General features: G+C 44.0%; 1 protein-coding gene across 5 annotated transcripts in view; it reads left to right on the top strand.

Moving 5' to 3' along the window:
- Myo5b (myosin VB) overlaps positions 1-12,540 on the top strand; it is a 265,550-nt gene that overhangs the window by 121,671 nt on the left and 131,339 nt on the right. The gene's annotated exons all lie outside the window — the stretch shown is intronic.

Here is a 12,540-nt window from a genome sequence, read left to right as displayed (position 1 = left end):
TGCTGTTGCTCAAAAGGTGGTGAGACTAGGACTCCAGAAGCCTCATGGAAACAAGCCACCCAGGTCCCTGCATTCTTTCTCTTGTCCGTGTGTGCCTGCAGAACAGGACTTTTCTCTTGTCCGTGTGTGCCTGCAGAATAGGACTTGCTTAGATTTATTTCAGGTTTGAGCAATGGAATGATCCCCTGCATTTATCTCTCCCTGACTGCTTCTTGGATTTCTTTCCTCCCATGTTGCTATAATAGAACCATTTCATGGCCTCACCATTCATTTAGTGAAGCCCAATCCATGTCCTATACCTTAAGACACTTGAAGAAACAACTTCTTGAGGTAGCAAGCATTGCTGGTGGAAAACAGAATCACATGCGAGCAGCTGGATTTGGTGCTTTTCCATTTTTTAGCATGGAAGGGGAGTTCTGTTTGGGTACCAACTCTCTCTCCCCTTCCCTCTCTCTCTCCATAGTTCTGTATAATAGGTGTGGATCTGTGTCATCAGAGAGTAAACAAAATGAAGACTATCCATGTACTGAAGTGTTACATGGCCAGAAAAAGGGACAAAGAGCTGATGTACATACTACTATATTTATGAACCTTGAAAACATGGCAACTGAAAGAGTAGATCCCCAAAAGCTATATATTTTAAGATTCCATTGATACAAAATATCAAGAATAGGTACGCCGGTGAATAAGATGTAGATTATCAGTTTTCTTGCATGTGCTTGTGTGTATGTGTGCATGTATATGCATATGTGCACACATGTGTGCAAAGACTAGAAGTTGACAGTGGGTGTCTCCCTCAATTAATCTCCACCTTATTTTTTTGAGACATTTCTCATTGAACCTAAATTAACGATTGTTTAGTCTGTCTGATCACAAGATCCTCCTCTATACCTTCTCGGTGCTCGGAATACAGGCACGTGTTGCCATTTCCAAGTTTCTATGTAGCCACTGGGAATCTAAACTCATATCCTGGACTTTACTGACTGAGACATCTCTACATCCCAGTCAGTGGTTTTCTAGATTTGCAGTTTGAGGGACATAGAAAGTAATTTCTGTTGTCTGTCAGGTGTGTGTGTGTGTGTGCGCGCGCTGTATTGAGAAATCCATTATGAGCAAAGCCACAGTCAAGGCATAGTTTACAGGCAGGCTTTAGCTTCATGGTGGTTCATAGAGAGCATGTGAGTTATAGAGGTGAGCCCAGGCTAGACCTTGGAGGCCTTTGGCCACTAGAATATGCAAGGCCTTCTGTTAAAGAGATGAAAAGGTGGTCAGATGAGTGTGGGGAATGCTGAGTTAAGCATAAAGTCAAACATCTTCATAGCAGAGTTTCTCAGAGCCTTGGGTGCATTCTGAGTCTCTACCAGTGGGCTGCATTTTTGTTGGATTTACAAATCATATTTAGGCACAAGGCTGTTTTCAAAGATTATCTCGGGGGACCAATGTTCTATGTAGCACTGTTTGTGGAACACTGGCCTGGAGCAATAGGGATGTTTCTGTTGAGTGCATAAGAACACAATGTGATGTACATACTGCTTGAAGAACAGCTTCTCTCTGGTGAGTCCTCTTTCATAACAATCTTTTCCTTTGCCACTACTGTGCCATTTCCAAGGATAAGAATGCTTTCACCATGAGAAGATTAATTTGTTGTAGAAATAACTTGTTTTGTCATAAATTACCCACCTACCTATGTGGAATGAGCAGCAGCAGAGAATTAAGAGTGACACCATGGTTCAGTGTTACTTAGGTCATTCACACTTAACATAAGGACACATAATTGTTGCTCAAGAATGTATAAATAAATTGACACATAGATATATTTGTTTCTCAGAGTTTTACATAAAATACATTACCCCTTGGCATGGGTCAGGACTCCAGACAGTGCTCCAAGGTCTTTAAATCAGATGGGTTGAGGTGGAAACCCAGACAAGTGGGCTTGCACACCGCCTCCTGTTTTAGTCGAGAAGAATGTCCACTGATTGCTCCTAGGCTTGCTGAAACAGAACAGACTTTGGTGCCCAAGGCCACAGTGAGTGTCTTGAGCTAGGTCTTTCCTCTCAGTGGTTCAGAAGTCCCTCATTCTGCAGTGAGTTTGGTTTGGTGCATTTCCCAAACTCGTTGGTGGGAGTGGTCATCTCTCTGAGCCAGCTGGGTCTAATTCTTTCTAAAAACTGTGTTTTTTTGAGTTGCTTTTCTGAAAATGAATAGGAACACTGCAAAGCAAGTCTATTTGCTCAGGTAGCCAAGGTAATCGAGCACCCACATTCCCCATCTGTCTCAATACTGGCAATGCATGCCTAATAATGAATGATGGAATTGCCATTGTCTGGAACTCAGGGGTGGGGTGCGCTGCATGCACCAGTGGCATGACTCCCGGCAGGGGCTTTGCCTTCCTGGACATGGAACCCAGGAAAGGGAAAGCCTGTGCCGCTGAAGACAGTGGTTTAGCTCAAAGCCCTCGTCAGGCTTTTGAGTGGAAACATCTTGTTTAGCTTGGGTCCCTACAATGCAGAGAGAATGGGAAAACCTTCCAGAGGAACTCGGTAAAAGAGAGTGTTCATAATGAGAAAAGTGACCCCAGTAAAAAGCTAAAGATAGCTCCGTGTGGAGACCAGGAAGAGGGCTTCTCAGGATGATGGCATCAGTGGAATGGGAGACCGTAAAAAGTTGGCAGCTCGTCTCTTCTCTGCATGGTAAGGTTCTAATGGGAGGAGAAAGAAGGAAAGCTATGCACTCTCCATCTCTGGGGTGGAAACAACCGACAAGTTTGTGTCATGGAGGTAGAGTACTCTCGCGTGCATGAGAATGGCTTGGGATGTGCCAGTGTCTCTTTTAGCTCCAGGTTTGGTGGAACTTGGCATGGTTTGAGGAAAACAAATAAACCTGGCACAAATATCCATAAGCCAAACTCATACCTTGTTTTGGAGTCAACTTTTAAATTGAACAATATGTTACTTTACTTTTTTTTTCTTTAATAGATTATTTGTTGTGGTTCCTGGAAGTCTGGGGCATAAAGTGCTTCCTGGTGGAGCCTTCATCTTCTCTATGTGAGAACATCATTGGTGGACCAAGGCAGGGATACATTTGGCTTCTCTGTGAGTCATCTGTATGCATGAGGATCTAGGCTCCCCTCCAGTGATCTTGAACTGGGCGTTCATGGATACCCCCTGTTCCTGCCCTCGTTGGCTTAGGGTCGTCTTTTAAGGAGAAGACAGTTCTTGCCTCTGAGGTCATCAAATCCAGTGAGAAGTTAGGAGGAGTTGGTGACAGCTGTCTATCATAGTCTTTGCGGCCTACATATTACAGGTGACAGATCACGCCGTTGGCTATTGTTGCATGTGAGGGAGGATATCCCTGAGGCTTCGTAAGTGGCAGTGCAGAGTGGCTGGATTTCATAGTAACCTGAAGCACTGACTTGGTGGCTGCTCATCTTTGCATGGAGTTTTATTTGTCATGCATCATTACATGTGACGTAAGTGTGACTCACATGGTGCAGGAGGAGCTCCAGATGGTAGACCCAGGGGTAGCTCTTTATTTATTTTCTGATGCTGTGTATGGTTTTAAAAACATGTCCTGAGTGCTGCACTATGTGCTGGTTCCCTCTACCCCCCAAAGGATGTAAATACTCATTTAACAGTGACATATTTGCAACACTGCCTTTGTGTTGTTAAATCCTGGGCATACAGGATTTATTAGGGCATACCTCACTAGTAGTCTTTATTTTATGTGGAGCATTATAGCATGTTAGAAAAGAGCCTGCAGCCATGACTGTGGGGCATGAGAATGTGAGAGAGTATGTCCAGCAAGGATCTCTGGGTGCTGTGTAACCATCCCCACCCATCTCTCAGACACATCATCGGGGCACTAGGTGGTTTTCTGAATGGGATAAAGTTACTTCCTACAGTGGGTTTATTTTAGGCTATTACTTTGTATTGTTAGTATTTAGGCTATTACTTTGTATTGTTTTTCAGTAAATTTATAATGTATTGAACATGTGGCCCCTCTCAACCATGTCCATGCTCAAGGATTGTATATCTTAGAATTTCAGTCAGTCTTAAGTGGTTGGCAATAATGTCGATGTAAAATGAGATTAGACATATCGGGCAACCAGTATAACATATTCTGACCCATGTATACAACTCATGTGACCATCACCACAATCATGATAGCACTTCCTTTACTCCCACTGTTGTCCTGAGATAAAATACACCCTATCAGCTCCAGATAACCACTTTCTGTCACTATAAATTCAAGCCACCTTAAGACTTGTCCTCATCCTCTATACTCATGTGTTCGCGCACACACACACATACACACACACACACACACACACACGTGCAAACACATGTGCTGATTAAGATTCTCCAGTATATCCCACTGTACTTGCTATGATTCCTTGAGTGTATATATGTGTGTGTGTGTGTTCTGTTTTTTGTATCAGATATGACCTTTCTAGCTTTATACATGTGAAATTCAATGATTTTGTTTTCAGTTCTTTGTCAGTTAAGAATATGAACTTGGAATTTCATTCAGTGAGATCACTCAACCTAGCACACACAAGGCTCTGGATTTAATCTCACATACCACACAGGCACACAAAAATGTGTTAATCTTGATGAATTCCATTAAATGGAGGAACCAGCTCATAGTTGATTGTCTCCAAATGCCATTCATTTAATCTCACAGAACAAGATGTGAGTTGGGAACTTAAGTGGTCTAAAATTTGCTGCAGCCTGTGCATTTGGTAGTTTGGTCAGCTGTGCTCTGGGCTGTGTCTTGAGCAGGTGGAGCAGCACAGACCCCAGTCAGCATCCCATTTCCTCCTGGTCATGTTGTTGTGCTTCAACTGCCCTTTTGAGCACGTGTGTGTGTGTGTGTGTGTGTGTGTGTGTACACATGCATGAGTGTCTCTGTGTGTCTATGTGTGCACACGTGTGTGCCTTCTCAGGCTCCTGGAAGGCATAGAAGGGTTCAGCTGTGTAGAGCGACTAAGCCCAGTGTTGGGCTGTGATCCACAGAGGTGGGCTCTCTTGAGCATTTGAGTTTATTTCATACTGTTCTCATTATATAGCCCTTTTCTGGTGTCAAAGTCAAGCTTGTCACCACCTGTGCTTCTCTGAAATTAATAATGGTAGTGACATGTAAGCAAGATTTCATTTTTCAAGGTGTCAGAAATGGTTGTCGGTGAATACAGCTAATAGAACCTGAAGTCTTACAGGATGGGATGGTGTTTCTTTCTATTTATATCACGGTAATGCCTTTCACGCTGTGGTAACCACTCTTTTCCTTTTTCTACTACATATTTCTACCTGTGTATCCCAGAAGACAGAGCAGCTGCAAACCACCTGTGCTGACATGCCTGAGTGCAGAAGCAAAGGAAGATGTATGAAGCAAGGCCAAACTAGGGTCCCAAGGACAGGGATAACATCTGGTTTCTCAGACCAGAGCGGTGTGTGTCTTGCAAAGGGTCCAGGATAGTGGGGGTGATGACCAATCTCTGCAGGTCCACCTCAGTGTTGTTATGATGTGTCTTCGTCTAGCTTATGATTAGACAGGTTGAGTACAAGTGCTTAGTGTGACTTCTAGCACAGAGCATTCATTGAATACGAGGTATGCTGGTGGGAGTGATGACGTGTCCTGGAGGAGGTGGTACCGGGAGGAGAATTCAAAGCTGGATAGGTACTGCATGACTTTTCCTGGGGAGATGTGGGCAAATGTCTATTCACCACACATAAGAGCAATGTGAAGACTGGAAGGTGGCATAGCATGGCCATGGGGCAGTCCACACGTGTGTCCTCCATGGCCTCAGGCAAGCTTAAACAACAAATGCCATTTATGTCTGTCTGGTTCCCACCTGTGTTAGAGATCAATGATTCTGGAAGCCCAAGGAGCAGCACCTGCGGCTAAAAGATGACAAATTAATATGCTTGTCCTCTATACTCCCAGAACCAAAGAATAAAATGCTTCACAATGAATGATTTATTCTAAAAGAAGATATCCTTTGTTTTTTTTTTTTTTCTTTCTTGGTCAAGAGGGGAATTAACTTCCTTATAAGAGCCAACTCCAAGAATACATATGTAAAACTATGGGATTTCTTTTCAGACTATGCCTTGAACACAGTAACAAAGATGAAGGAGGAGACAATTTGAGTACTAAGTAACCTTTCTGATCACCGGCCTTTACTAGCTAAGAATAGCTAGTGTTCCTGAGAGATCGCGCAAGCCTGCTGATGTAGGTGTGAACTAGTCAGCTCTCTCATTACATTTAGCTGGTGTGGATTGGGGGGCAGGGAATGCTCCTCAGTTGGGGTATTTGGGATCCATGCTCACTCTGCTTCCCCACTGGTCACTGGGCTCCCAGAGGGTCATCCCATTCGCCATAGCCCATATTGATCCATCAGAATTACCTGACACATACAAATCCAGCTCAGCAATCCTCAGTAGAGATTTTCCTTCACATTTTGCAGACTTGCCATTTCCACAGGATACTTCATTTTACTTTCTTACATTTATAGATGCTCTTACATTTTATCTTGTGGTGTGTGTGTTGATGCGGTGTACCAAGTGTGAGGAGTGTGTCTCTTCCTGACAGAGAAAGGCTTTTGTGGTCATGTCACCTGGGACAAAAGGTTGTTTCTTCAGCATTTTCATCTTTCAGTGTGTGATAACCCAGTCTAGTGGAAACTTATAGCTAGCTCCCTCTGGACTCGGCCGCCCCACTCTTTAGATGCACTCCGAGGTGGACAGACATCTGCATCCCCATTACTTACTCCTGCCCTAGCATCTGCCTTGCTGTGAAGCAGCTGGGGATGAGCATTTTGTCTTGTCTTCACCAGACTGACCTCTTCCTGCTCCGACTACCATCTGTCATGCGATAGCTTACCGTTCTGACAGACTTGATTGGGTGTATATTCCAGCTATTTCTAACTATACTATATGGTTGCTTCCATACTTGAACTAGAATTCTAGCCTTAGTCTATCTAGAGTGGAGGATTGTGACTGTTCCATTCTCCTGGGATCTGAATATTTTGGAGTTGTGTTATGAAGTAGGTGCAATGGTTGCTTATAAGTCAACCCAAATATACTTGTGTCTCCAGACTCTGGTCACTCTGTGATGTTGGTTGGTAAAGCATTGCCGCAGAGTGTTCTGTGGGCCCACTGTGGTTATAAACGGTCTTGCACCATAGCTAAGTAGCCATGTCCTCGCTATAACCAGGATTTGTGTTATTCTAGTACTCTTTCTAGTGTAGAGTTTATCTGATGGGGCAATGTGGTTAGAACTAATGACAGCAATCTTTACTGTCCTGGTTGTCAGTTGCCAAAAAGGGTTTTTATAGGACAGAGCAGAGGTGTTCATTTAGCTGAGTCAAAGGACTAGAGCAATGACTTACTCATGAGAAGACCCTGTTTAACTTTGACAGAGACCATTTCTACCCCTGACATCTCCCAGCACATCCCATGGGTTCCTTATGCACTGCTTTCCATGGCCTCCATCTGCTGTCACACACAAACCAGAGGATATCAAAGCCAAATCCAGCCCTTCCCTAGAGGCTTGCCTTTTTAAGTCTGTCCCATGGCATTCCCCTAAACCTACTCTAAATCTGAGAAGTGGGGGTAAAGGCTCTAAACAGGGAATGATTGCCCTTTGTTTCTTCCCCCTTTTCTTCTGGCTCCCCTCAGCCAGTGGGGCCCATATCATGCCATATTCTGAACTCTCTCTGACCACATTTATTGAATATTCAGACTTGACTCGCAGTAACTAAGTAGAAACTAATAGACATTGAAACATCCCATCTCCACAGCAGCTGGCAGAATTTCAAGGCAGTCATGCTAGGAACCAAAATGTTTTATTTTGGTCATCAAAGGCTGAACCTTGTGGCACCTTTCATTCATCTATGTCTGCCTACTATAAAAATCCTAATCTTCTGTGACAGATTAATGCCCTGAGTTGAAAAGGGAGGATGTCATATAAAAGAAATGTGGAAGAGAAAAGCATATTAATATACTTCACATTGTTGGTATGCATGATAATGAGAGAGAATGTCCCTGCTATTCTAAGTGATGTATGAGTGTTATTTAATTAACGTTAGGATACGTGCTCAGTTTTATAGGGCTGGCAGTACAACCATGGAGAAATTACCCATTTCTCCTAAGGCACATGGCTGGTAGCTGGCAGAGACCCTATGGACCTGGAAGCCACAACCCCAGCCCCCATGCTGTTAACCAGTTGGGTACAGGTCTGTGTTGCTGACTTGGGACACTGGGTAGATGGAAATTCTGTCTGCTGAGACCAGGAAGTAGGAAGTAGGATGAAAGGGAACTCTTGAGGAAAGAAAAGAAAGGATTTATTTGGGACCGTTTCTATTCTAGATCCCCTACTCCCGTCACTCAAGGAGAGGTGACTCATAGCTGGCTGCAGAGTGCAATTCAGGAAGCTCTTGGGCTATGCATGGTACCCAACCTTGTGAACTGATTGTGTCCAGTAGGGAGAATGTGTGGAAATGAGGAAGTTACCACTCAGATCTAACTCTGAGAACAATCAATGTTTGAATCTCTGACAGAGGAGGAGGAGGAGGAGGAACCCACATGCAAATTTCCAACCTAGTGAGAGACTCTCACCTGAGCCCTCTGCCTCACGAGCATCTTGGACGATAATTTTATTTATTTTCTGCTTGACACAAATGGGGCACGTACCAATAGCACTGCGTAGGCATCAGTCAGAGGTATCAAGCGAGCTGTAGTGTGTGGAGTAGACCTTGTGTGTCTAAGGGTTGCCTCCCATCAGGCAGTATGCAGCACATAGTGTGATTGATAGCTTTCTCTGTACCTCTCATGTTAGTTCTGCCTTTTGGTTTTTGACTCCTTATTTCCCCCTTGCCTTGTAGCTATTCTCTCTAACTCCAGGATGCAGAAGAGTGGCCTGTGGAGTGCTGAGGCCTTGAGGTGAAGGGTCTGGGTCAGTTACCAAGTCATGAGCAGGAGGACTAGGACTGGAACCAGATCCCTGCTTCCTGAGATTGGGCTTTCTGTGAGTCTCTGTGGCTCATACCTGAACACAGGCGGTTTCTAGTTTTATCTCCAAAGAGTGCCACCTGCATCCTGACTAAGTAGCAAGTTCCAGTGGGACGTTTTCACCATGGCAGCACAGTCAGTCTTCGGGGAAGCTAAGTGTGTCGCAGCCTCCTTGCTACTGACTACAGTGCAGGTGACACTTCTCCCTCGGCATGTACCTACATGCCCCCATATGTGGCCTGGGATGCAGGGCCAGTGGTGAGTTTTAGAGTGGAAATGGTCTTTGATCTCCTCTGTTTGTGTATTTCCCTCTCCACTCAGTACCTGGTAGGCTTGAGTGACTGAGTGCTCTGTGTATCAGCATCCACATGGAGTGAACAGCTTTTGAAACTGTCCAGATAGACAAGTAACTGTGTCACCTTAGTGAGATGACTGCCCAGAAATTTTCCTGCTGAAAAATATCCATCTCCCTAGCCTGTCACTTCATTTAAAGTGTTACCTTTGCTGTCAGCTCTGAGTCAAAAGCTATTAAAATATGCACTGTCTCTAAGATGGAAAATGCCATTTATGTCACACCTCTGAAATGTGACTCAGGTCTCTTGTCTGTCTTCCCCTGGGTCAAAGCCATATTCCCCGAGCAGGCCTTGGTCTTGTCTGTTTGTCTCTACTCTCAAATCCATCCTTGTCTGTCTTTTTAAGATAAATAATTTCAGTTTCTGATAATGCTGATGAGGATGAGTCAGCAGAAGGGGGAACTCAGGCCGGGCGGCGGAGGCAGGTAGAGCGGGTCATGAGTAGAGTGATGGAGTGGGCTGAGAGCTTGAAGGCTGAAGAGCCCCTCATGGAGAAGATGGACTCCTGTTGCTATGGGAAGGACAGGGCAGATAAAATATGTCACTATTCATCATTTCCCAAAGTAGAAATAACCAGTATCTATCAGCAGAAGACAAATTAACAAGACGAAAATTACATATACCAGGAAAATTAAACTTCTTCGGAAGTTTATTGAAGAAAGGTTCTGAGATATAATACAGATGAACCTCTAGAATAGCACACTAAAAGTTCACTTGGTCATGGGAGGAAACACGATATATTTAATTTACATAAAATATCTGGAATAGACAAATCTGTAGGTGCAGTAAGTTCATCAGGGAAGGGTAGGGTGTGATGACTATGGGTGTTGGGAAGCAGCTGATAATAGTAGACATGGGGTTTCTTTGGAATGGTAGAAATGTTAAAAGGTAATTTGGTGGCTGTTGCACTGTGTAAATGGTATGACGTGTATTATATTTCAGAAAACATCAATAACCCTGTAAGTATAGTATTATTTCATCATTACTTTATAACTGTGATTTTGCTACTGCTATGAATCATAATGTAAATATGTATGTTTTCTGATGGTCTTAGGTGAGGTGGACACCAAAGGGGTCCCAACCCCCAGGTTTAGAATCATTCACTGGTTTGAGAGAATCTGGGTTTCTGCTGAGAGGTAGACGTCTACAAATCCTGGCCCAGCCCATCCTCCAGTGTCTCACACCCTAATTAAGGAATTGGGAAGTCCTTAGTACTTGGCTTTACAATTGAGGACGCTGAGGCTCAAAGAAGTGATTTACTTTATCCAAATTGGAAATGTCCCTCTAAACCCTCTGAGGGAAGGGCATTGTATCCTCATTAATGTCATTGATAGGTGACTGGGATTTTGTGTGAACTCACAAAACTTGCCTTCTTGTCCATTTCCCCTGTAATGTTGCTGTGTTCTTTAGCAAATGTTTGGAAACCCTTTTCCTTTTTGCAAGTTCATCTCTCGTCTATGAGCTGAAGCTGTTGGCCCCTCTTCAGGCTGTGATAAATGTGATCTTACTGCTCTTTTCCACAAAACATTTGAAGAATTAAAGTTGTGGAATCAATTGTCATTTAGATGCCTGGCCCAGAGGAACCATCTGTCTTGTCCAAGGGCAACTGGACCTTGAACTTGTGGAAAGTGTCCCTGCCACATACTCTTCTGGGTTTAGCAGTGGAGGAGGCAGTAGCCACAAGGGTCTTGCCAACAAAATCACTAAAGCTTTGTTCTGTAAAGAGAGGGAAGGAATGTTAGCTGAGGGTAAACTGTTGTAGTGGAGGGCAAATTAAGGCTTTAAATGTGGTCTAATAGATATTGATTATAATGAGTTTTGTGTTGTTACCCAACTCTGTTTTCTTGTTAACTCCTAGCTCGTGTGTGTGTGTGTGTGTGTGTGTGTGCGCTTGCTTGCTTGCTTGCTTGCTTGTGTGTGTGTGTGTGTGTGTGTGTGTGTGCACAGGCATGTGTATGTGCTGTATAAAAAGGCTCTTGAGAGAAGGAAGGAAGGTAAGCCATCAATAGAGACACCATTGGCTACAGGCAAGCTCTCGATTGCTCTCCCATGAGTCAGAGTATTGGCAGATTTTGTTTTCTTTGAATGATGCTGTCTGTTTTTGCCCAGAGGCTGCTAGTTCATTCAGCCATTGACTTAAGTGTTGTGCTCCTGTCTGTGTCACCTTAAACCCTCAGATAGCTGTGGGTGGGAAAGGGGCTCTGTGAAGAGTGGAGAGATGCAGGTGGCTCTTCTCAACAGCCTTTTCCAGATGGGACCCATCAGATCTTGCATGGGTGAGAAAAGACAACTTCAATTTTGATTTTGTTAGATGGCTGGCTGAGACTTGACAAATTTTCCTGCTTGCCTAACGAATAATTGATTGCTTTCTATTACTGGGCCTCTTCCAGCTCATTAAAGTGAGCCTTTTGAGGACTCAGATGACTTTAGAGACTGTATGCAGAGAATTCATTTGTGCTCAGGGATCCACAGACTTGGGACATTGCACCAAAGAGACCAGCGGATAAAGAAGCACTGTTGATGAATAGTGCTGACATGGATTGGGGGCCTGCTTTGAGCTTTGCCATTACACGAATTATTAGTCAAGCTTTGAGGTGGATTGCACCTGTTTGAATGGCTCAGTCTGAAGCAGGCATTTCACAGAGAAGCAGATCTGGAGGTTGGATTCATGATGTGGTTAAAGGACCTTGGCATGGTGGGAGGGAAGAATACTGGACTTAGGGTATCTGATGTGGGTTCCTCAACTTTGTGTGCCTCTCAACTCTTTTCATTTCAAAAAGAAGCAGCTACAAGAGGTGGCCCCCTAGAGGGAGAAATAACCACTCTTAGGAGAATTTTCATCATGGGGTTCCAAAGATGATTTTTGCATTCAGCCTCGAGGAAATAGGCAAATGAACAGGGGAAGGAGATAGAGAAGGGAGAATCTGGGGAGAATTTTCACATGAAGGAAGATGTGAGAAGGAAGTGCATCAGCAGTCCTGTTTGATTGGAGCATGTGTGTCCCGTGTTCCTCAGAACAGGCTGCCGGTCCCTTGTGATATACATTGATACTAGTTCTTCTTGGATGATGAATGAAGCTTGCCTGCCTGGTCATGTTGATTGCCCATCTGACTCTTTGTATCTCTTCATTCTATGCTGGACCTCTCAAACTTCACATCTGACATGGCATTCCCTGGGTT

Source organism: Mesocricetus auratus, unplaced genomic scaffold (genome assembly GCF_017639785.1).
Source record: "Mesocricetus auratus isolate SY011 unplaced genomic scaffold, BCM_Maur_2.0 Super-Scaffold_6730, whole genome shotgun sequence".
NCBI classification, from domain to species: domain Eukaryota; kingdom Metazoa; phylum Chordata; class Mammalia; order Rodentia; family Cricetidae; genus Mesocricetus; species Mesocricetus auratus.
The sequence above is the reverse complement of the archived record's forward strand: the minus strand, read 5'-3'. Positions and strand labels throughout refer to the sequence as shown.